This window comes from Aphelocoma coerulescens, chromosome 1A, assembly GCF_041296385.1.
Source record: "Aphelocoma coerulescens isolate FSJ_1873_10779 chromosome 1A, UR_Acoe_1.0, whole genome shotgun sequence".
Classification (NCBI taxonomy): domain Eukaryota; kingdom Metazoa; phylum Chordata; class Aves; order Passeriformes; family Corvidae; genus Aphelocoma; species Aphelocoma coerulescens.
In genome coordinates this window covers 51540890-51566685 of record NC_091014.1, presented here as the reverse complement: position 1 = coordinate 51566685, position 25796 = coordinate 51540890, and the positions used below count along the sequence as shown (strand labels likewise).

Sequence of the window (25796 nt, the reverse complement as noted above, 5' to 3'; positions counted from 1 at the left end):
CAAAGCCTGGCTCCAGCTCATGGATGGCTTTGTCCAGAGAGGTGGTTCCAGGAAATGTGAAGGGGTAGAAGAGGAGGGTAGCTCTAGGAACATGAGTCACACTGGGCCACTTGCCTTGAAAATGGGCCCTGGCCCATTTTAGCTCTTAGGATTGACTGAGCCCCATAATTGCTAGTGACAGAGGGCCAGGATATGTGTAGAAATATCTGTAGAAAGATCACAAGGGAAGGCAAATGAGCCTCATCCCTGACTCGGCCAGCCAGGCTAGGTCACCCAATGACATTAAATTGCTCAAAAAGAGAAGTAATGGCTTTTAAATGATGCTTCCTACAGTAATTCCTCCTTTGCCTTCTACAGGGAAATATTCGGGGCAGCTGGTGTTGTAGCTCCATCTACCAGGAAGCAACAAGTCAGGCTCCACTGTCAGTCACAGATGGTGTAATTAATTCTTCTAGGTAGTGTAATTAGTCCGTCCTATCAGCTACGTATTTTCTCAGTTAAAATTATGCTAAAGCTAATAATACATAAAACACAGAAAACAAAAAGAAACCCAAAAAAAGGGGAAGCGATAATGGGAGGAGAAGGGATTAGCACAAAATTTACCAGTGTATAATTTTTTCTTGTTGTACATTTCCTCTTCCCTTCAGCTTCAAACACAATTCAGAACAACTGGTGAATGTAGTGAGCAGAATGAATACAAATTGGCTTACTTTAAATAGCAGCATGTAGGACTTAGCCAAAGTCTGCTTTCAGATGCTGAGGCGAGATAAGGCACAGATCCTGCAACGAACTCTGGGCAGGCATTGTCAAGGCTGGGCTACTGCACCGTGCTCTGCCCCAAAGTTGGGGGATAGGAAGGCAGTGTGCCCACTGCCCGTGTGTGCTCCTCTTTGACTGGGGTCCCAGCAGGGCACACCTGATGGCAGGGCTGTGTGGAAACCTGGGTATGTCTCCTGCAACGCAGTGCAGGGTGCATTGGCTGTCTCTGCTTCTAAGCAAAGAAGCAGCAGTCACAGATTTGGAAATTGGTCCCCAAAGCAGGGAAGGGTGGGTTACCTGGGACAGTACCCATAAGAGAGGTATCATGTCCATGCATGGGTGGGGGGACTGGAGCTCAGAAGACCCTTGTGGACTGTTTCCTTTCTAGCTCAGATGCTAGTGCAGAACAGTCCTCTCAGATCCCCAAAATGTAGCTGCTGGAGTAATTTCCTTGGGTCTCAGATTTGAGGGTTGATCCTAGAGAGAGAGAAAACAAAAACTGCTAGGTGAAACCTTCCTCTACAGTGACATGAATTGTTTGCCCAGAGATTGGGCAGGCATGGGGAGGAGGTGATAAGTGGCCTGAGCTAACTGGAAAAGGGGCCTGTGGGGCTCTGCAATGAGCTCTGCTGTTTTCATGTCACCCTGACTCCCTCTGAGCTGTTTTGGCTCCCCAGGTTGCCCAAAGCATCCCGTGGACTTGCAGTAGCCAGAAGGGGAGAGGATGGAGGGTGATTGTGAGGGGGGGACAGGGATGGTGTAGCGCAGCTAGGGAGGACTTCTCGGTGAGCAGGACATGTCTGGCTCTCTGTGGTGGGAAGGAGGGCAGTGAGTGATTTTGCTAAAAAAACTGGTGCTGAGAACATGAAGCTATTTTGGGCAAATAAGAAGATTCAAAGCAAACTGCACGAGTCAGTCTTAGTAATGAGACACTTCTGAGCATGGTCAATCTCTGTAATCACTTCTGTGTGAGCTCTCCAGAGCTGGGCAAGCTCACGAAGGTCCTGTGTAGCTCCAGCACAGAGACCAGCACATGTTGCCTTAGAGCATCCTGTGCTCGCAGAGCTCCAGACCTGGGGTGGCCCTAGGAGCCTGATGCCCCATGGTGCCTGGGTGCCTCAGCCTTGCTGCTGAGTGACCCCATAGCAAAAGGAGAGAGGGAGCTGGCTGAGTCCCTGTGAGTGCTGAGAGCCTGTTTCCCTGGAGATAGAGCTATCTCTTTCTAAGAGTGGATTTAGCCCAGATGGGAAAAAATTGCTGAGCGGGAACAAAGTCCTTTTTTTAGAGCTTGAGGAGGCACAGCCTTCCCTAGTGCTGACCCTCAAGTCTCTGAGAGCACCCTCTCCTTTGGGAAGAGGTGGTGAAGCAGCCTGGCTATTCTCCCTGATCCTAAGCCTGCCACCAGCAGGAAAGGCTGCAGCATAGTGTGTCCTGGGCGAGGGTACAAGGCTCTGGCCCTGGATGGGGCCAGTCCCCTGGGCAGCTCTTGGCATCATGCCCTCCAACCCTCCCAGTGGCTTCAGTTCAACCAGCTGAAAATCAGCTATGGTAGTGCTCACTTGCCATTCCTCAGTGGGCACAGTGAGAGCTGCCTCATGGCTACCCTTTGACAGAGCACTTTGTGCTGCCTGGTGCGAAGCAGATTCAGGGTAAGCTCATGCACTGCAGATGACAAAGCCTTTGGTCACAGATGAGTTGGTGCTGAGCTTTCGACATGCACATGAACCCACGGACCTGCAGTGTGGCTTGAGAGAGCTGAATGTGTCCCTCACCCCATGAGAAGTGTTCATGCTTTCCCAGGAAGGCTGAAGTGCAGAAGGGACTTTGCTCCCCACGAACTTTGTCCTTCAGAAGCTCAAGCAGCTTCAGGCATCGCATCTTTCTCTTAATCTCCCTGACAATTTAGTTTCTGTCTTTCTCATCTCCTTTTGCTTCAGCATCTCTCCTAACACCCCCCCATCCATCCGTCTGTCTTGTTGCTAGGTGAAAAACTTGGAGCAGCAGCCGTGGAAGCTGACTCATGGCCCATACATGGGAAATTGAGTACTGTGAGCTTCTGCCGAGCCCCACTGCTCTGGTGGGCTGCAATTGCCCTGAGCACCTCACCTGGAACCCCCACCCTCACTGCTCCTTGGCCTTGGGGTGCCCTCTAGCCTCAGCCTTACTCTGAGCCTGAGCTGTGCAGTGAGCAGCAGAGCTTTGATGAATCTTGCTGTTTCCTGGACTGACCTTGGACTTGATTTGTGGTTGTAAGGTGGCTGCTGTACTGGCTTTGCTCAGGTGCTGTGCCTGTGTTGGTGATGGTGTGGTCCTGCAGCACCCAGCTTTTCTTGCTTTTCCTTGTGGAGCAGCCTGCCCCTTCTGCTCCCTGAGAACCTAAAGGGTCTTGCATCAGGGACCTCCCCCAAATGCGGCACTTTCCTCTTCTCCATCACAAATACTTTTCAAGGCATTATTGAAAAGAGCAGTGGTATTTTTTGGCTTTCCTTACGCCACTGCAAGAGCGTTCAAAGTGTGGCTATAAGGAAGTGGCTGCTTAGCTTCTTCCTAGAGACCAAAATCTCAGTATAGCTATGAGCCTCATACTAATTTTCTGGCAATCTTGATGTTCTTGCTAATTCTGGGTTGCCATCCTCTGCTAGTGACCTGGAAACCTTCTGCAGCAACAAGGGTGATGTTTCATCTTGGACCATGTTTCTTGTACAACATGGTGGTGCAAGGCAGTGAATACAAGGGACCAGGAAGAGATGGGACTTGGGCACTGTGATGCTGAATGTTTCCCAGGAGAAATATACAAGGTGGAGTGTGGGGGGATCATAGCCAGTAAAAATGGTATGTAAAACTCTTCAGATTTTTCTTCAGAGCTGAAATTATGCATCAATTTATAGTGTCCATGATGATCTTTGTTCACATTGTTAAAGAAGACCTGATCATCTCTTAGCTTAGCATGGCAATGTTTCTTTTTGGTACATAATGACAGGCATTTAGGGTGCTGTATCTGTTCAGGTTTCACATATCTCTAGAAGACTGGTGTGACAACTAACCACCAGCTCTGGAGCTGTCAGTCTGGCTTACACAGGCTATTGGAGGGGATGCAGGAGCATATAGCTCTCCATTATAGCTTTCCACTCCTGCTTCTGATCTCATCTGAGTACTAAGGGTACTTCAAATTCATACTCTTAAATCTTCCTAGAGTGCAAGACCAAAGGCTTGATTTGGAGGCAGGTTAATTTGGCAGAATAATTACTGTTCTCAGTATCATGAGAGGAGCCAATGATTTATGTGTGTAATTTTGGGGTTTTGTCCTGACTACTCATTGCACAGGACAGGAGCTCATTACATGCTGTGAAGCAGCCTGGGCAGAACTTGGAGAGATTTGCACGAAGATCAAAGAATTGACTGTTTTAGGGTTTTGCCCCACTCTGGGAAGAGCAGTGCTAAAGTGACGAGAGTATATTGGCTCCCACTGCGTAGTGACTGGGATAGAGCACCGAGAGTAAGACCAGAGAGGAGGTTGATTGAGGGAGGAAGGGCAGTCCACTGTCAGCATAGCTAGAGATCTTCACTTGGGTGTGTGGCACTGTATGCTCTCTTCTTTCCCACACGCAGTTCTCCTGTTGGGGTCTGTGGTGTGTCCTCATACATTGACTGTGGCTTTGAAAATGGACCAGACCTTAACTGTTGGTCAGCTCTGTAGATGAGAACAGGATCTGTTCCTTGCTCTGAAAAAGGACATTAATTTGGCTCTTCCATGAGGTGCAGTATCGGGCTGTATTACATTTTGCATAATAAAATGAAGCCTGTCTCTTCTCTTATGTGTATAGTATGCTGTTTGAAATAGTAGATATTTTTAATGTTTCAATAGCTTTTTATTAAAGGAAAATGGAAATGGAAACCACATTTTTTAAATGAATTTTATCTCTATAGCAGTTCCAGCGATTCAGATCTGTGTCAGTGCCAGTTTATTGCAGTCTATTTTCTCCTCAGTGAGCATCTGCTTAACAGTTCAGTGCAGATACAGACAGATAGGAACATTCCAGCACGCACCTAACTCCACCCTGGGGCATGGTAGAAGTTACTTAGGATACTAATTTTTCTTTTTAAAGCAAAAATATTTTGGTCAAGCAAGATTTTTTGTCCACTGAACAGGTTAAAATTGTCTTGGAATAACAGAAAGCGAGGATTGTGTGCTCTCCCTCCCACTGTTTCCTTAACTTATTTTCCCCTAGAAGCAGTATTTAAGCAAGTTGTTGCATAAAATTTATATTAATCTTTGTATGCTTTACCCTGATCTACATATCATTCATTGGTCTTGTGTTGTAATGTAACCTAAGTGCTATGACCTATTATGACAAGTTGCAGAGCAGAAAGCCATGAAGCTCCCCCAACTCATGTTTTTTCCCTTCCTCCTCCTCTCCACTGCCTGCAGGATTCAGGGTTTTTTAAGGTTTATTCACTTTCAGGTCAAGAAATGGATCTTATTATCAGGTAGAAAATAAGTACAAGATTGAAAGCAAAGTGCTCTTGTCTGTGTTTATGGAATTGTTTAAGAAATACCATTTTGGCTAAGCAGAGCATGGAAACAGATATAATTATCCATGCTATCTAGACTGGAAAGACTGCTGCGAGGGAGGAGGAGGATGGCTTCCTGCTCCAGTAAAGGCAGGGCGGTTTCCCACAGTGGAAGAACTGCCCTTGCTCCTTAGCGGTGCTCAGTCGGCCACAGACTCATAGAGCAAAATGAGGGCAAGGTTTTTTAAACAATAAAGCACAAAACAAGAGTCTTCTGTTCTTACCTTTATGCTCCTTAAAGAAATAAACTTCTTTTTGAAATGTTCCTCTATCAACAGGCTTTGTTGGAGCAGTGATCCTGGAAGGAAGGATCTGGTTGTAAGGGTCTTGCTGCAGGGTTGGGACATTACTTGAAGGGTCCTCCCCGGTCACTGGGTTCAGTCTCACCACTCTGAGGGGCCCTCCTTCATACAGGCACACAGGTAGGTACTTGCTGATGGTGATGGTTTTTTTGGCATGCCTGTGCATGACTACACTACCTATAGGGGTGCTTGCAGAGCTGGAGCCTGCGTACTTGGTGGGGGAACAGGGGTGTGTCCAGAGCAAATGGACCCTTTTGCTTTCAAACAAACAAGAATTGTTTTGTCAAATAAATAGTTCAGACTTTCAACTGGAAAAATGCATGATTAAATGTGCTACAGATAGAAGATTTCAGAGTAATTTTCAGGATTCCTATTGCTGTGTCATGATCTCATCTCAATGAAGGGAGCTGGCTGTTGTCTCCCATGAGAGGCCATTGCAGGGACACAGCATTATTTCTGCCAGCAGGAGGTCTGACTATGGGAGCTGCATGATGAAGCAGGGGAAAATCACATGGGTGGCTTTGGGGCAGTGCTTGGCAGCCCTAAGAGCAGCCAGACCAAGGTTTTCTGCTGTACCTTGATTTTGATTTTTTCCTCCCTAAGCCTTATCTTACTTTGTAATTTTTGTTCCTTATACTTGTCACAGCAGGGGGAAGCAACAGGGACTTTATTCAGCTGTGTCTCTTCCTGTCAGACAACTGAGATACCTATGCCACTGCAGCCCCTGACCTTGTGGGGGTTCTTTGAAGTCACCATTCTCTGGCTTCTGATGAATATTGCCTTAGCATTGCCCACACTGCTGGCTGCGGCTTTAGGCACACAAGAGACCTGGAAAGACTGCCACCCGCTTCTCTGCCAAAGGTGTGGTACGACTGTCTGCAAGAGCAATTAGGCTAGAAATCCCTCTGGACAGGACAAGCACTGATGAAGATAGAGTAGGGTCCCCACAGATGAGGAGGGACCTTTAGGGCATGTGTTTTGGGCACAGTGATCCCTCTGGGAGCTGGTGGCGGGTTCTCCTCCGTGTGCTCCAAAAAGCTTTGAGGAGAAAAATAATTTCATCTGCAGAGCCTTTAGATAGCACTCACCCCACAGTGACTTGTAGTGGGAGACTGATGTAGGGAGAGGCTCCCATGGGAGGTGTGTGGAAACCCAGCCTCCAAGCATCTCTGGCTGAAACACCCACAGCAAGAAGAGTCTTTTAGCTCCTTGTGTCCCTGTGACCTTGGTTTGGCACAGAGTGAATACAAAGCGAGGAGCAGCTTAGTGCTCAGAAGTGTAGCTAGCTAACTACAGCTGTCTTAGATCACCCTTCCCTGAGATCTACAGATTGCAAGGCAGGAATGGGGGTGGGGGGATAGGATTTAGTCAGCCGACGAGCCTGGCTTCTATGTCTCTTTTAAGAAAGCGGATTTATTGGTATTAAACATGTCTCTCTTAATGTGGGTGATTTAAAATGGAAATTGCCTTTGAAAGGGGATTTCCTATTAACTAGCTGAGAAAGAAAAATAGGATAATACCATCATCCCTATACTGGGTCCATAGATGAGATGCTGGAACAGAATTATTTGGTTAACTGCTGCTTCTTCAGAAATTGTAGCTTCTCTGTAAGAGCGAGACTTGCTCAAATTCCTCCATGAGGAATGGTTGTATAGATGCTTCCATAAAGTTATTTTTATGGAAAAAGCAGCAATTTTACTGAGTCCTTTGGGCTTCAGGTAAGAAAACAATAAATACTAATTCTGAGCGCAGGTTCAGGAATGTGTCCAGCTCTTCCAAGTGTTGTATTTGAGGCCAGATGGAGACAGAGACACTAGAAGACTGGACTGAGTATTCACTTTTGTTACCATGCAGTTAATGCCAGTCAAAGCTTGGATTAGTTAATGATTTTAGTAAGAAAAATAAAGCCTTGTCTATACCCAATTTGCACTAGTTTAGTTCAGGTTGGCCCAGTTATCAATTTAATTAAGTCTATGCAGCCTCTTTATGTGGAAGGATTGATTTACTTAACCTGAACCCTTTCAGTTAGCTTTGGTTAAAATACATCTGTACAAGGGCATGACTGTACAGCCAGTGGAGATGGAGGTGGACAGACCAAATCCACAATTCCTAGCAGCAAACTAGTGCACATGGCTGATTAATGGCAGAGCAATGCCACATTGGCATCATTATATGCCACAATTAGGATTTTCTAATGTCAGTGTACTATATATCATGGAGCTGTGCAGACATGCCCTGTCAAACCTAGCAATCACTTTGGAAACCAGCATTCTTCCCCAAGTCCCTCAGTCAGGACAAAAGGCAACGTGCATTGGAAAGGAGTGGCCTTTAAGTCTTCTGTCCCTAGATGGTCAACTTGGAACAAACCATGGAGGTGATCCCAGCCCCTAATGGTGATGCACCTGGTAAAAACAGCGTGCCCTTTAGCTATTGGGGCTGCCCTCATACGGCCACACATGCCAGGCTGATGGTGCCAGCATGCAAGCCCCTGAGCTCAGCCTTCTCCTGGGGTGGTTTCTGAGATTGCCCAAGGCAGCCTGGGGAGCCCCTTTTTCAGCTGTGCTGAGTGAAGACAGCAGTTGGCTCATCCTGAAATCTCCACCAGCTCTAAACTCAGCTGACTGCAGGCAGCAAGGCCAAGTTCAATTTCTCCTGAGTGCCATGAGTGCCTTCCAAGAGTTTACTGCCTCTCATTTGCTCACAGTATCTGCTTAACAACTCCAGGAGAGTGAAGCATAGAGATGACCTTCTGTTTCCAGCTTCCTTGTACAGGAAGTTATGTGATTGTGAGACAAGGAATTTGGTGTTTGGGAGCCACTAGTGCTGGTCCCAGGAGGTGCTGTGACCAGCACCTGAAGAAAAGCAAAAGAGACAGAATAAAGAGCAGCAAATAGTCACTTGTGGATCTTGCTGCTGTGTGTTTGTTTCCTGCTTATCGTGCTTTACAGCCCCTGAAGAGCTTGTTCCAAAAATGCCCAACTGGGGTCTGCCTGCCCTGTGGCTCTGGTGGCTGGTTGAACTGCTGTCCTCTCCAGGATGATCATGTCATTGCATCTGCTGAAGGTTTGCAAGAACAAGGTGTGTTTCCAAAGGCAGATAAAAACATTTTGCTTCATTTGAAAGATTGGGGTGAGGCTGGAGGAGATACTCTGTGTTGCAACAATCCTGTTGAGTGGAAGGAGGATTTAGGGCAGGTAGTGGGCACTTGAATAATTTGTCTTGGTCTGATGAGAGGGAGCTGACCTTTAGTATGTTGCATAGAATTATAACTTAGGTTGGAAATGGCAGGAGTTCCTGGGATGGTGCTCTTGGTTGATGAGGGAAGAGAAGAGGATGGATCTGAGTGCAGCTGAGCTATGGCTGGATGGAAGAGATGCTAAGAGACAAAATGGTGTCAGGCTCATAAGCTTTGGAGTGGGTTTGCAATGGGTTGCTGTGATCTGCCATGGTTGGTTGCTTGGAGGATTCATGTTGCTTGGCAACCCTGTTGTCACCATTCAGATGCAATATCCAAGGAGGGGACAATTTGGTGAATGCTCCCTAGGAGGAGAAGGGGGAGCTGGGGGACGAGGGTGGGTACAATAAACACAGTGGAGATAGAGAGCTGGTGAGCATCTTGATGCTGTGCAGGGATGTGGGCAGAGCAGGTGATGAGGAGGATGGGCACCCTGTCTTGGTACTGACCAGGGTTTTGAAGAGATATGTGGGACGTGAGGGTGTGGGGATTCTGGAGCAGGCTTCCTCATGACCTTGTGAAGGCATACTGGTAAACAAGGGGGCTGTCCTTCCAGCCAACATGGTCTTTCTCAGAATTTTGGGCTCAAAGACCCTGTGGAGCATACTTCCATGCTTCTGCAGGATTTGACTGAGGACAAGGAGGGCAGTAGGACAGATTGCCCAGAGAGGCTGTGCAGTCTTCATCCTTGGATATTTTCAAGACTCATCTGGTTAAAAACCTAAGCAACCTGTTCTGATCTCACAACTGACCTTGTTTTGAGCAGGAGATTGGACTAGAGCCTCCTGAGGTCCCTCCCAGCCTGAATTATCCTGTGATCCCATGACTGCTGGCTGGTGAGGAGGGGCTGCTGTTACTTTGTCACTGTGCTGTAAGATGCCCACAGGCTTCAGGTCAATATAGCACCTCTGCAGTTCACTTTGCAGCCATCAAGAGAAGCTTGAAAATAAAAATGTCACAGATGCAATGACAGTCAGATATGTAGTTATTATCAAAACCAGTTATTCCTATTCACTTCCTCGAAGGAGATTGTACTTCTTTGATTGCAGCACACAGAGGCACCAAGCAGTTCTGAACTCTGTCAGATTTCAGAAGAAAGAGCAGATTTTTAAGGAGACAGTCCTTTCTGATGAAAACTCTGAAAGTGGTCTTTTGAGCAGTAACTCCAGAGGACATTTATCATCTGTACATATACAAGATGCCTGCTATCATACAACTTGAGGCCTATCATATGACCTGAGATTGTGTGATTAGTTATCTCAGTTCTGTGCAGTAGAGCTACTGGTAGAGAAGAATAATGCAGATCCTGGTGACAGTTTGGGGGGATGGGACTGTCACCAGCCTGGTATTGCTCTTCTGTGTCCTGGGAAGTTACCCAGTATCAGTGGGCTCATCATGCTGTTTCCATTAAGCAAAGAAAGCATACAACTCAGTGTATTTTTTGGTGAGCCTGTTTATTTACAGCTAGTGTGCCTAAGGACTTCTTTCCTGGATTACTGTAGAGGCAGATGATCCATAACCAGTTTCCCTGCTCACTGCCTTACCAGTCAGGGGATACCTAAGTCTGCTCCATGTCAGCACCGTGTTCAAGTGCACCAGGGCTTCTCAGGTAAGCTGTCCTTTCAGATCACTGGGTTTTGAAGCAGTGGTATCCTGTCTAGTGGAGATCTACTCAATACTAGCCTGCCTCGAGCATCTGATGACCAGAATGGTCCACCTGTGTCTAGTGCCCTCTACCACATATGGCCATTTCAGATGGGGATTCCTGCAGCCACTTGCACACTCCTCCTCACTTCTTCCTTGAAGATTTACATGTTTAGAATAATGACAGTTGAAGTCAGACTTTCTCTGCAGTAGTTATGGTCCCCTAGTCTTTCTTCAGTATGCTCAGGAAGGAAAAATACTCAGCTTGCATTTTTAGGGGATAAAGATTGAGGGAGACAGTGGGAATTGCCTGAGGAACAGAGAATAGGTTGAACTCAGCTGTTAACTTTATGTTACCTGGATGCCTGCGCCCAGCCCCCATCATCTTATCCTTTTGCATGTTTTTTGTCAGGAATCCTATGATGTGGGCTGCTGGCTTTTTTTCTGGTCTTTTCCAGGCCTTTTCCAGAATCCTATATATATTCTCAACTCTGGGACCCAGTATATCTGGACAGAGAGAAAAAGCAGTTCTGGCCCTATTGTTTTTGAGGAGATATTTAGATTTTTTTTTTCCCACCTGCAAGTGACTAACAGATTCCTGCCTCCCTGCTGTAGACCATCAGTTTTGGGAGACGGGGACTAACACTCCTATGGGTCCATGCTGTTCTCTGCATCTGGGAAGGCCAGCAGCAGCAGCAGCAGGTGCTTGTACACATGTGAAGATCTTCTGAGTTGCTGTGCCGTGAATTTGCACGTCCAAGACTGTCAGCATGCAGCCTTTAAGGTCAAGGGTGCAGAGGGACAGCTGTCAGCTTCTGTCGATGGGTAGCAGCCACAGTTCATCACTGAGGCTGTCATAGGAGGGGTAGGCACTGTCATGGTGTTCACTTTTTATCCCATCGTGATATGCCCCATGTCACTGCACACCTTTTAGTGTCCCAGAGGGAGTACTAACAGTTTGAGTCAAAGAAATTCTCCAGCTGCTGGGCCCATGGCTCTACAAATTGTCAACCTGAAGCGATAGCTCACCAAATGAAGAAAAAGAGGTCCTATGCCATTATAACAAAGGGACTATGTTATATGATGGTTGAATAGGATGTTTGGCCTACTCTGTGGGCATTAATGCAGGCAATATTGCATGTGTGCTGGATGCCTGCATATTCAGAAGTTCTCTTTGTCATCTTGGCCAGGTCAGGCTTTTTTTCTGTCTGTGGACAATAACTTTTTTTAGCACACTGCCACCGACCTGCATTCCGAATGATGCAGCTTATCCTAATTCTTGCATCTCTTTCTGGCCATATCTTGCCATCATGGACATTGCACTAGGCCTTCAGATCCTGTTGAGTTGTCATAATGTGCATGTTCAGTGACTACCTGTAACAGCATCCCGGGGTTTGCTGACATTTCTGTAGCCTGTTCTGGACACCACAAGACAGGTCAACAAGGAGCCGTTTCATCAACACTGGATTTGCTGAAATCAAATCTACCTTTGCTCAGCCCAACCACGTCACCAGCATTGGGTGACTCCTGGTAGGTAAAGGTCTCGTGTTGTCCAAACGCTTCTGGAACTCTGTCAGACTTGGTGCTGTGACCACTGCCCTGGGGAGCCTGTTCCAGTGCCCAGACACCCTCTGGGTGAAAAACCTTTTCCTGATATGACACCTTAATGACTCCTGACATAAAGTCATAGCTTTGCCAAATATTGATCTCTTCATTACCCTCTCCCAGCATCTCTCTTCTCTCTGCAACCCCTGAGCTGCCACAAGGAACAATGTAACTGAGACACAGACCCTCTCTAATGTTTCTGAAGACAAAAATATCCGGGAAAAGTGGCATTAGTGATACGTCTCTTCCCTGTGCTTTTACTTCATTAGGTTGTCAATTGTCCCTTGTGTTGTCGGTGCCACTGAGATGGTGTCCTCTGCAGAGGCTGTGCTACAACAACAAAGCTGTTAGGCAAAAGATAGGGGCCTAAGAAAGTTGAGTCATGCAAGAGACACCAGTTTATGAGAAAAAATTATACAGTTACTTCAGGTAGCATGAAAACACATGGCTGTCCTTGGCCTATGGTAAGAGCATGACCAACAAGGGCACAACAGCCTGCACGTTCCCTTGTCAGCATGAGAAAGCCTGGTAGCCCATCAAGCCCAGGGTGCTGACTCCTGACTGACATAGGGGCTGAAGCAGAGGTGTCCAGCTGCTCTTTTGCCAGGGGAACAAGCCATAACTCCACAGGAGTTTTATGTAGTTGCACTTAAAGGGCACAACAAATGACAAATGTCCTTGTTGTAAACCCACAGAATACAGTCACAGATTTCCCTCTACTCAGGCAAACCTATCTACAAGGCCCAGAGGAAGCCAAGATTTTCACTGTGAGCTGCTTTAAGCTGTCCTTCCAATAAATATTGCCTTGCTGTAATGCCCAGCCTCTGTCCTTGGGCTGGGAAAGTTGCCAGAGTGTGGCCAAAGCTCTAGGTGGACATTTTCTCAAGATGATGAGGCAAGAGGGACAGAACAATGTTTGCTTTCTGAATTCAGTGCTTAATAAGGAGTAAGGAAAAGGCCTACTCCATGCACAGGAAGGGTTCATATTTTACATTTTCCCACTGACAGGGCATAGAAACACAACACTTGAATCCTGGAAGTAACATGGCAGGGAAAGGACATACTTACAGACTTGCTGGAGGATGGAGCTGGTCAGCTGAAGATAGCCCTGGCTCTGAGTTCATAACCACTGTGAAGGTGAAACAGAACTCCTATTTGAGTTGAGTTGAGTTGAGGCCTGGTCTTGGGATCAGGTTTACAGCTGCTGTATGGAAAAAAAAGAGCATGAAACATTTTGTGGGTAGTGCATGCCATCAAGATGCTGAGGTTTGAGTTTGGGTCAGACCTAACATGAGAGCAAAAACGGACTGCTGAGCTTCAAAGCTGTTGAGACAAATGCCTCCATTTCAGTTTGATGGTAGATTAAAAGATGCAGCTGAAGTGTACCAGAGGTGTTTTGCTTATTGCCTCTTCCTAGATGTCTAAGTAAAGGAGAAACGAAGGTGGCAGTTTTCTTTAGAATATAGAGTAATCTGACAGAAATCTTAATGTTTCTTCCAGCCAGAGGGCTGAATTATTGAGTCAGCTGGCTCACTTGGAAACAGCTCAAGCAAAAGAAATCTATCTCCATTTGCATAAAGTAATTTGCCAAGGGTAGGTCTCTTTTTTCAGGAAGGTGGGGTGGTGATGGAGCAGCAGGATAACCTCAGTTGCTGTAGGTAGATGTTCTCTCCCAGCACTGTGAATGTTCAGGCTTAGCACATGCTTTTCCATCTTCTCAGTTAATGACACTACTAAATAAATGGGCAGAGGAGCAGGTGACCCTGATGCTGCTGGCTCTCAACTGACCATGGACACCGTGATTTTCAGAGCTTCTTTTAAGCTCATTAACATCTCTCTTCTGTTTGCCCCCATGCAAAGAGCTATCTTGGGAGACCACAACAGCATGCTAACAGAGCTCATTTTTCACTTTAAAATGTGTCTAAAGAAAACATTTGTCTTAAATTAGATGGTCGATGCAAATGTACAATAAATGCTGTAGGGAACACCTAACTCAAACCCAGTGAGAACATCTCCAGCTCATAGGCTCTTAGCTTGCTGGTGAAATCACTCTTACTTCTGTTTCAAGGAATGCTTTCAGGCTTTTTTTTTTTTTTTTTGTATTAGAAAGGTGATCCACTTTTCTAACGCCATGCTGCTCCTTTTTCAGAATCCTTGTCAGTATGAATAGTATTTTCCTTCTCTACCATTTCTTCCCCTGCACCCTTTTGGTAAGTTATTTGTAATACCATCTGCTTTACCTGAAGGAGAAATGAGACGAACAGAGAGCGACTCGGTGCTGTTATCAGCCCTGAACTTTTCTGAACAAAAGCAGGGGATGTTAGGATGTTGTGAACTATGGGATTTTCAGAACTGTGCCAACAGGGAGCCCAGCTGGTGACACTAACCAGTGCCTCCTCTTTGCCACATCGACATTAAAGGGAATCGCTTCGCTGCATATACCCCCTCTGTATGTACTTGTGTGTAATAAATGGTGTCAAAAGTCCTGACAGAGCTTGCAGGTGAAGGAGGGCATAGGAGGGGGGTGTGATTTTGTCTTTGCTTTGTGTACATTGTTTCCCTGTGTTAAGGATTGAAAAGAATCCGTGGAGGAAAGATAGGAACCATGTGTTTGGAAGGAAAAAAGTAGTGATGCTTTGGTGACAGTATTTTTATGTCATAAGGTGTTTAAACAAAAAAATATATTCTTTAGGAGAAAAACAAATATTTGTGTACACTGCTGCTGTTAGATTTGGCCTCGGCAATGGCATGTATATTTTTAAGAGTGAAGGATTTATTTTTTACCCGCAGTAACTTAATGTTCCAAGTGAGTTTATAATAGCATTGATTAACTGGTAGCATTTAGTTTGAGTGAAATATCAGCTCTGATGTCTCTCTGTACTCTTCTTTGCTCCAGACACTTTTATCAGTTGTGGAGCTATTTAACTTTACTTATTCTTTTCATAGGAGGTGGTTCATGTTGTAGCAATGTCCCATTGAACAAGCATTAAGGATTTGAAGCTGCATAAGTGATGTTAAGGTATTCTGGGTAGCCTTAAGAAATCTGTGGAATAGCAAGTAAAAAGCTGGAAATGTCCCATTGTTTTGTCTGGAAGCCATCAAAATGGAGTAGGTCTTACCTGCCACTTCACTAGCATGTAGGCCTTCTGTGTAAGAAAAGTAAATGTGCTTATTTATGATAGCACCAATGCTGTAGAACTTTGACCCAACTGTAGCACACAGAGCAAAGAAGTGGCACGTTATTAACTATTGTCTTATCTACAACAAAGTAAGTTAAAAGGTGGAAAGCCAGGGAGCTTAAGTGATCGAAACTTATTGCCCTGTATATTTGTAGTGGACAGTTTCCCTTTTAATACTGGGAGCTGGGAAGCTAAGTTTCTTGGCATGTGACTAGTTGAGCTTTTGCCTTTATATGGATATTGTGTTAAAGATGAGACCATCTAGGTAGAGCGGATCCCTGAGGGTGTTTGCAGCAGCTCTCAGTAGCATGAGCAGTAAACTAGATAATTGGTGTGTTGGTTCTCATCCAATAATAATTTATTTCCTGGGAGCAACTTCAAAGCTTAATCCTAGAATTAAATCCCCTATTCCTCCTTGGGATTTTAATTTAGTTTTGAATGCTCTGATGGATTGTCTGCTAGAACATTAAAGACAGCTTTCAGACATAAGGGTGATTTTTCTGGCTGCTGTATGCCCTGTATGGAGAATAGGTGAATGCAGGTACTTTCCTGAAGAAACTCTTCTTTAGCTTTTCATCACGATAAGCTGGCAAAAGCCATACTTTATCTCTTACTGAAAGCGGTTTTTCAGTTTCCTTTAAACCATGAAGGCAATCTGCCTAATCCATTTTGCAGCTCTTCCAGTGAGGAGAGTCATCACTTGAATCTGGAGAGAACCAATAAGATTTTCATCAACCAGAAAGTTGATTTTAGAAAAAAACCCCCAGATAATCTGTTTGTCTTGTTAGAGTTGGAACAGGATGGAGATGACTGTCGGGAGGGTTGTGGTTTCCCATTCATTCAAGTGTGTCAGGAAACTGTATCTTGTTAAGACCAGTGAGATGGGACAAAATCTCCAGCCACTGGAATGATCTTTGCACCCCAGAGGTGGAGGAGAAAGGCATCTTCCTCAGAGTGATGCAAGGCAGTGAGTGCTTCAGCCTTTCCTTTCTGCTTCTGAATGGCAGGGTAAAAGGGATGGCATCTATGGCTGATGTTTGTACTGTGCTTTGATGAAATACGATGATAATTACTATTTATTATTATGCTGCCTTTTGACAGACAGGTTCTTCAGTCTGGGTGTGCTATAGGTAGAAGAGCTATATATCATCTTAGAAAAGTGACAGTGTCAGTTTGAAATCCTGTCTGTACTTGTGCATTTCAAAAACAACACATTTCCATTTGAAAGAACAAACTCCACCATTTCTTAGTTTAATGTGCCTGTATTTCATACATAAATGACCATCCAGGAAAACCAATTTCAGTGAGCCTGACATTCCATACTCAAAAGAATAAAACAAGACTATAAAGACACAGAGAAAGCTATTTCTCCTTTAATCTGCTTCACATTGTCTTTGATTCTGCATGACAAAAAAACCAGTCTTCTAGTTGTTAGGATTTCTGGGGGCAGACTGACCATGGCAGAGTCAGTAGGGGATGCTGCAATTATTGCAATGTAAAGTGATGAGAGCTCAGCTAAGTGTCCTGGTATGACAGCTGAGAGAACATGTGTAATGCTTCAAAGCAACTGCAACAGTGTTCACAATTCCCTTCTGCTGGGCTGCTGGCAGGATGAGTGTCCTCCAAGTAGCAAACAAAGTGATCCTTATGCCTAGGTGTCTTTGCAAAAGACTGATGAGATCTCCCCATCCAATGGCTTCTGGCTCAATCCTGCTCTAGCATCTCTTGGTCCTGAACCATGTGCAAAAGAAAGGAAAAAAGGTTTCATGCCAAAATTTAGCTGAGTCCTTCAGCCACATGGTTGTGCCACTGTCAGGTTTGTATGCTTGTTTCTCCATTTGCTTTCCCTTTAATCAGCTGATAAAATGTCTTCATGCTGTTCTTTATACATCATGACATGACATCCTTGTTTGTGAGCCTGTGTGGCCAGTGTTATGGTGATCTTCCAAAACTGACACAGGCCTGGTATCTGAACACCAGGACATGGGCAGAGATGTATTTGGCCACTTTATAATCAGACTGGCTGAGTAGAGCAGGGCACAGAGCACTGTATAAAAACAGCTGGAGTCTTGGTTACCATGCTCTGCAGGCCATGTGCAAACACCCAAAGGAATGCTACTATGAGAAACCTTTTTATGGTGTGAATTATCCAGAACAATTGATCCATTTCATTGATTATAAGAAATTGCTTTTCATAGACATGGTTTTTCTTCTACTAATGCAAGCGTGTCTGTGTTTGAACAGAGGACCTATGAAGGGGCAGTCTTTTCCCTTAGCTGCAGACCCCATTTATCTAGGGCCCTGGAAATAGGTTCTGATTTTTTGAAGTCAGCGGTGCATTTACTGAGGGTTAAAGCTACTTTAGGGCCTTTGGTCCCTGTCAGAGCTGGCAGAGGCTATTCTGTGGTGGCAGAATGGCTCTCCTGGATTGCATCCTCCCCAACATCATCACTGCCCCATCCAGCTCTGGTCGCTTTTGATATAAGAACTTTAATCCACATTCTTTTATCTTAGGCAGGTCAAGAATAATATAGCCCTTAATTTATAGTAAACATGGACCCATTTAAAACAAATTCTTCAATTTGTCTTACAAATAACATTTAAGTGTTTTTGAATTGAAGAGATGTTTGAAAAACCATTTCCTAACAGAGATGCTATTTGTTTCATTTTATGCAGTTCATTCATCTAAGTTGATTGGAGAAAAAATAAAAGCCTACTCCAGCTAGTGAGAGTAAACCCTGGCACAGTACTGTGCTGCTGCAGATTTTGCAACATTTTTTATTTGGAGCTAACCACCACACACATTATTTACCATAACTATTACATCTTAATATACAAATAATTTGGGGATTAGATGCTGTGCAAAATCTCAAGAAGATAATTCTGAAGCAATTGGCATTTTTATGTGCCTGACTTCAAACTTGTAATTGAGCCTGATTTCTTTGGTCAAGGGGAACGCACAAATTTTGTCTGAAAAAAGTGCTGAATTGGGCACTCAGGCCCCTAATCACTACAGGGAACTTAGCCCTTATGATTTATTTAAGAGAGAATTATAAATATACATATGTATTATGTTTATGTAAGATGTGCATAGACATCTATCAAGTAGAAAGTCAACTAGTCTCATCCTTAAAATAAACAAGACTTTCATGTACCATGTAACCGTGGAGTTGTGTAGTTTTATAAAGAAAAATAGCTGATGAATTCCTTCATCTTACGATCACAGAGAATTATAACCTTAAATATTGCTGACTTGCTTAAAATGACTGCAGCCCCTTGTCAGAAATTATTCCTAAGATACTTCTTAACCCTCCATTTTGTGTTTCTAAGTAATGTGCTAGATAAAAACCACTCCCTCTCTTTTTGTCAAGCTCCTTGTCCGCTTGTTTCATCCAGAAGAATGCAGGAGGACTTGCACAGTCATAGTTTATCCCTTCTTGCCATACAGAAAGGAAAAAACATCCCTTGGCCAAATCATGTCTGCTATTCCTGTATCACTATTATCAGTGAAAGGAATGGCAAAGTCAAATGACTAATCTCTTCAGCTATTAGCAGCTTCTCTATGTAAGTATCACTCTACAGTTCTTTCCTCCAACTGTTCTGAGATAATTTCAGATTACTTTAGGCTTTGGCTAATATGTCTTCCATTTTTACTGAAATTAGAATGAAAAATATCATAGTCACTTTTTTTTAAGCATGCCTAAAAATGTTAGGAAAATCATTCTAACAGAAGAACAGCCCTTACCAGCACCCTCAGGAAGATCCTGGCTGTCAAAATGAAAATACTGCTGTCTCCTCTTGTCAAAGAGCTCAAGCACAGTTTGGTATTGCTTGTGGTCACTGCAGCTACATGAAAAATATCACTGTACACACCCTAGACATGGAAACAGAAATGCATTCAAGTTCCAGATGGCATATTGATATGTGTGCACGCAGTGCTACAGCCACATTACTGTCCATAACCTTCCCTACAGACCAGCAAACTCTATTTGGACCATGAGGTACCAACTGACGCAGGACCTGGGGCTTAAGAGAGAGTCCAGAGCTGCTGTGGTTCTTTTAGGAGGCTTTCCTCCCTCAGAAACCTTGGCCATATGCATGTTTTGCCCTGCAAATACATACCTGGAACAAAGGCCCAGCACTGAGTGCTTGTCTGCTCGCTGGAACACAATTTTTGGCATGTGGGATCCAGCCCTCCTTGCCTGTCTTTTGAGCAGTACGTTCCTCACTGCTCCTGGACATAAGAGCATGCTAGAAAGGCCCAGGCAACTGTGTTTTCCTTAGAGAGTGCTTTCAGTGAGAGGGATGCAAAGGCTGGACAATGCAGTCTGCATCAGCACTGAAGCAGAGCGTGTGATGTTTGGCCTGGGGTCTGATTTCCTGCAGGACAAGTGTAGCTGGCAGGGATGCATGGGGAGGGCTTTCCTCACTGCTCTTGTTCCTAGGGGTCACCAAGGACCATCTGAGCTCTTCCAAATCTCCTACCAACACTCAGACATTGGCAGGCTGGGCATTTGCAACCCTGGAGTGACTACATGTCCTGAAGGCTGCATTTGACACTTCTACCTGGAAGGGGTCTGCTCTGTTACCTACTCTGGCTTTTCATGGTAGGGGGTATGACTTACCCTAGGACTGTTCTCTAGTGCTGAGGAGGGTAGGTGGGCATGCTCTGCTCAGGCCACCCATGGCACAGGAGGGGACAGGGACGGATCTGTGACCACAGAGTGGATCGCCCTGGTGGGGCGAGGCTGAGAGCACCATGGGCAGCAAGGGTGCAGGCATCCATGGGCAGGGCAGGATGAGGATGAAGACACGTGTTCCTTTCTGTTCAGGCTGATTTCACGTTGCTTAGCTTCCAAGGGGCTCTGAGAATGGCAATTAAAGCACCGGGCTTAATTGTGGAGTATCCAATTTGGATATTAGCGTTATCTCTGCTCTCACTGCTTTCTTTTCGTTCAGATCCAATTCTGCTGCCTGCCTGCTGGCTGGGTGCCTGTTCCTTTCTTCTCGTTATTACTATTTTATGGTTATTCTTAAATTTTTTTTTTTTTTTAAGCATTTCTTCACTTGGTTGCTTCCAAACGCGCGGGTCGCGGTCCGAGAGGACGCCGGACCCACGGAGCCCCCGGTGGTCCCCGCGGGGCTGCGGCGGCGGCTCGGCCCGGCCCCGGCCGCAGTGCCGGCCCCGGCCCCGGCTCGACCGGAGGCACAGGTGCCGCCCGGGCATGGGCTCCCCCTTCGCCCCCGCCGGAGGCCGAGACCTGCTCCCTCCGGCAGTGGGCAGGGGTTGGTCTCCCGTTGCTCGTACCGTCCTTCCTCCTCCTTCTTCTCTCCCCCCGTTTCCCCCACTGCTCACTCGAACAGCTTCCCCTCCCCACCCCTTGATATTTCCCCCCTCCCCACCATTTTCCGCGGGTATATTTAATTATTACTAATTATTAAGCTGCTTTATTAATTCACCTTTCCATGCTTTCCCCACCTCCGGGAAGCGTTCTCGGAGCTTTTATATTGCAGAGAATTTTTTTTAAAAAATGTATTTTTAGGGTGATGCTCTGAGCACTTCCCCCTCCCCGCCCCGCATCTCCCACCCGGGCAGTACCAGAGAAGAGAATGAAGAACTTGAGCATGTCTGAGGCGGATCAGCCTTGCAGGCAGAGAGGGGGGCAGTAGATACTCAGAACAGCCCGAGTGCTTGAAGCAGGATTTACTGGTATGTATGTGGGTCTGGATTTTATGACAGCTCTAAGTGTGAATCTTTTTCCGAGCGAGATGGGAGGGGAAAAAAAATAAATACCTACGGCTTCATTAAATAAATGCCTGCATAGCTGTAAGCCCTGTCCGGCTGTGCTGGAGGTGGTGGTGGTGGGGACACTCCCAGCCATCCACCCACCCCTAGAAAAAAAAAAAAAAAAAGCGCCCAAGCAAAGCCCGGAGAGCCGAGGGTTGTGTTGCCGGGGGCGAAGGAGGCGGGGGGCGCGTAGTGCAGGCCGGCCCCGTGGCAGGTGAAGCAGCCCCCCCGCGCCCCCCACCCCCGTGGCGGTGCGTGTGCGTGTGTGTGCGCCCAGCGCGCCCCGCGCTGCCCGTGGAGCCGAGCGCGGCGGGCAGCGGTGCCGGCAGCACTGCAGAGGGGTGGGCACGGCCCTCGCCAGCCCTCGGGGGCTGGGCCCGGGGGTGGGCGAAATGCTGTGCGTGCATGGGGAGGGGGCCGCGGGGGGGGGGGGGAGTCGCTTTCTCTCCGCGATTCACATCGCGCCCGCTTTCCCGTCTCGTATGCATGCCTATCCCGGGAATGGTGTAGTCAGCCCGTAACTGAATTATTTATAGACTCGTGCCAGCTGTTTTTTTTTTTTTTTTTTTAATTTTTTTTTTAAATTCCGCTTGTGTGCACTATTGGGAAATGCGTTTTGCCTTCCTTTCTTCTCAATATATTAATGTCTTTGTTGGGGAGCGGTTTTTATCCCCTTCAGATCCCTCTAATACAAAATTGATGCTTATTTTTCCCTTCAGGAAGGGGACGCTTTGAGGATAATCATGCTTCGCAGAAGAACGGCACCGACCTCCAGTTGCATTAAACACAACCTCCTCCACTAGGGCTCCAGGAAAAAAAAAAAGAAAAAAGAGAGAATAATTATAAGAATAATCATTAAAAAGGCGAAAGGAATGCTTACTCTGGAACCTGCATTTGACGATCCTCACCACTTGCGCTGAATATCCTCTGAAGTGATTCTCTCCAGCTTTTGAATTTGCACCGCTTCAAGACGCAAGATTGCCACAAAGAAACCTCTATTTTTTTTTACAGCCAAATAGGATTGTTTTTTAACTCATTCCCCCACGTTTGCCCCCGACCCTTATTCTTCTTATGTGGATATGCAAGCAAGAAGAGGAGACTGGACATTCCCAACATGCTCTCTCCCTTGATCTCTCCGTCTAGAGGTTCTGCTTCTACAAACCAAGGTAGGGAAATTCCTGTTTCTGTGGTTTTTCTTGCAGCTCATTTTGGTACACGGGTTTGCCCAGGGAAGATCACTCACGGTAGAACAAAAGGTTTAGAGATGGTGCTTTTAGAAGCAGATACAAGGAAAAAAAAAACCCACATTCACCAGACATGTTGATTCCCTCTTGGCTCATCAAATAGGACATGAAGAGAAGGCAAAAGGGTTTGAGTTAGATACCACGTTGTGAACTGGGGGAAAGTCCCTTGTGATTTTTTTTTGGGGGGGGGTGGGCAGGTGGGGTCGGGGGAGACACGGGAGGAGGAACACGGGTTTGGAAAGGGGTGAAAACGAAAATAATTTTCATCCATCCACCCGCAAATTGCCTCCTCCTTTTCACTGGTCCAGCGGCTCCTTGCCATGCTTTGATGTGAAAGCAGAGCTCGTTAGGAACAACAGGACATAGAAACCCGCTTGTTGCCGAGGAGGGTGGTGCATTACTGAAAACCCACGCCGGTCTCTCGATCGTGAGCGGCCTAACGCGGGGGCCGGGGCCGGGGCCCGGGGGGTGGCCGGGGCCGCCCCTGGCACCGCGGCAGGAGCCCGCCCAGCGCCGGGGCGAGTGCGCCTGCTTGCGTGGAGGTGGAGGGCTATTTTAAGTCCAAGCACGTCAAGCGACTTAGCCTGAACCTACGAGGCGCTGTATTCAGGGAACTTCACGTGTTTTAATTTATCCCCGTCCCCCTGGTGCTATGAGCGGGCATCGTGGCCCCTCTCCGCCGCGCCCCATCCTTCCCCCCGCCATCCACCGCGCCTTGCACCCCGTGTCCCCACCAAGGCAGCCCCTTCCCCAGCCCACTCGGGAGGGATGCAAAATGGCCATCGTGCCGCTCGGCTGTAGATACGCGAGAGATACCGGTGCATCCCGACCGTAACGTGACATGTGAGTCTTTCCGTAAGATGGTGGCAAGACAAAGGGAGAGGAGCCACCGGGGGGTGCGGGAGCGCCGGGCACAAGGTGTTGAACGTCTCGGGGTTATTTTAAGCCTCAGCCCATGCCCGCCGCGCCGCTTCGCCCGCCACGCGTGGGTCTGCGCGCTCCCACACCGGGAGAGGCGGGGGCAGGGGTGAGCTGCTGCACAGCCCCCCCTGGGGGCGGACCCCCACCACCCTTACCCGCATCGCCAGCCCCCCGCCCAGGCTCCCCCCGAGCCGCCTCTCCCTTCCAGACCGGAAGCCTGGCAGTGGGCGGGGGGCGGCAAGAGGAGCGAGAGGCGCACCCCACAGCAGAGGGAGGAGAAAGGGGGGGGTCACCCTCCAGCCCTGCTGCGGGGTGAGGCAGCCTTGAGGCACCCTCAGCCCTTGAGGCATCCGGAGCATGCTGAGGCCGGGGCGCGCCTTTCCCACCGCCTCCTTTGCCTGCATCCTTCCAGTAGCTGCTTGCCACATTTCTGAGGGGGTTTTGTCGGCCTATTGTTAAAAACCAGGAGCGGTTCCGCGTGAAGGGGTTGAGAGCCACCTTTCCTGACATATTCTGGCTATGCTTCTATAAATATCTAAGGCTTCCCAGGGTTTATCCGCGCCTGGATCCTCCCTGCCTGAGCTCTCCCTCCCTCGCCGCAAGTGGGAGTAGAAAGTTTACCTGTGCGGGGAGGAGGGCGTGTGGGAGCCTTTCCCTCGTTTTCCGAAGGAATTTCTCAGGCCTCGCAGATCCCAGCTCTACCGAGGACCCCAGCACCGAACGGTTGGGGGATTGTAGCCCCTTTCATCGGCTATCATTTACCCCTGAGAGCCCCTAAAAGCGCAAGCCTGGGGGGGGATGCACGGAAAGGGGAGGGTGGGCTCAGTCCCTGCCCCTCTGCCCGCTGCTCTGGGTTTTGCAGGCACATGGGACGGGGAGAAGGTTTTTTGCGGGCACAGAGGGGAAGGTTTCCGCGGATGCCTGTCCGGGGTGGCAGTCCTTGGCAGCGGGGCCAGGCTGCCTGCTCCCCTGGAGAGCAGAGCCCAGCCCTGCCTGCCCGCTGCCTGCCACAGCCGCTAGTCCTGCCAGCAGGGCACCCGGCCCCAGCGGGTGCCGCATCCCTGCCACAGCCCTTCCTAGCCATGACCAGGGCCAGGTTTGTGCAGAGGTGGAGCAGGGCAGGTGGGACTTGAGGAGGGGTCTTAAAGCTTTGATGCTCAGCCGTGGGGGCCGGGAGCACCGGCCCACATCCTCACTCCTCTTTACTGCCCAGTCTCTCTTGCTGCTACCTTTACCTGTGACTTTTCCTCATCTTCTCTGCAAGCTCCAGTATGGGCAAAAGGAGGTGCCCACTAACACTGCTTTCCCCACCGTCAAGCACAGGTATCTCAGGCTTTGTGAGCAGTGTGTGGAGGCAGCTGATCCCTCCTGAGCTGCCCCTTGGGCAGGCGGGGAGGGCTGGGTATGCAACACCCCCCGCTCATGGGGTGCTGTCCCACTCCCCAAGGCCTTGGAGAGCAGAGCAGGAACACAGCACCCTGCTGTGTTGGCTGACCTGGTGTGCCCCAGCTGCAGCTCTGTAGAGAGCAGCAGTTTGTGTGTGGGTGCAGGGTGCTCTGCAAGAGGGGAGGTGTGGGTATGGGCGATTTTCAAGTGCTCACCCACGCCACCCCAAAGCAGCAGCTCTTGTCGCCTCCGTATATCCTGCTTTGCTTTGGTACCTCACCACACCAGTCCTGGGTGGAGGTCTCAGAGGGTTGAGACACGATAGAACAGGTTGAGGGCAGAATCAGGAAACAGCCTGGGGGTGGTGAGATCTGCTTCAGCTTCCTCTTGGCTCAGCCAAGAGGCAAATCTCAGCAGGGAAAAGGAAAGAAACATGGTCAAAGCCACAACTCTTCTTCCCAGGGACCATGGGCTCTGATCTGTTGGCACACACGTGCTGCACTAGCCAGTTCAGCCTGCGTCAGTCCTGGTGCCCCTTGCAATTCCTGTGCCAGTGAGACCATTGCTGAACAAAGGAAGGTGTCAGCAGTGGCACCCAGCCATCCTGTTCTGGGCAAGGGTCTCAGGATACCAGCATTGTTGGCTGAGTTCTGCATTGCACCTGTGCATGCCAGAACATCATGCAAGAGATTATGGAGAGGTAGAAAATACAGAACAGGGGCAAAAATCCCAGCCTGCCATCCCCCAGCGCTTTGACTGACGCTTTGACTAGTTTTATCCTCATTTTGGCTTACCAACTGTCTCTGTGTAAAAAGTCTATCAACCTATGAACCAGCACCTGATCCCCAAACCCTAACCTACAGGGGGAAAAGGTGATGGAATTAATTTATATTTCATCTTCTGTTGGGGCTCAGCTGGAGCTGTTTCCTGTGCTTGGTTTGGAAGAGGGCAGGTGGACCTTGCTTCCGGTGCCCGAGCTATGGAGCTGCTCTTGGATTCCCACACTGGACTCACATTGCCTGGGCTGGCACCAGGGATTTGTGTCTCTGCAGTACCATGTGGGAGGTCTGGATTTGATTCCCAGTGCTGTTTTTTCCTTCCCCCAAGCTGGCAGAGGGTGGGAGCGCTGTACAGATAGCACTGCTTGTATCTGCAATGGGC

General features: G+C 47.7%; 1 protein-coding gene across 9 annotated transcripts in view; it reads left to right on the top strand.

Moving 5' to 3' along the window:
• The window catches only part of GRIN2B (glutamate ionotropic receptor NMDA type subunit 2B), a 274094-nt gene that overhangs the window by 45148 nt on the left and 203150 nt on the right, over nucleotides 1-25796 (top strand). For all 9 annotated transcript variants that reach the window (XM_069001965.1, XM_069001950.1, XM_069001943.1 and 6 more), the window contains 3 exons: nucleotides 5610-5753; nucleotides 20840-21006; nucleotides 21804-22250. The gene's annotated coding sequence lies outside the window, so the exon portion shown is untranslated. The remainder of the gene's footprint in view (nucleotides 1-5609; nucleotides 5754-20839; nucleotides 21007-21803; nucleotides 22251-25796) is intronic.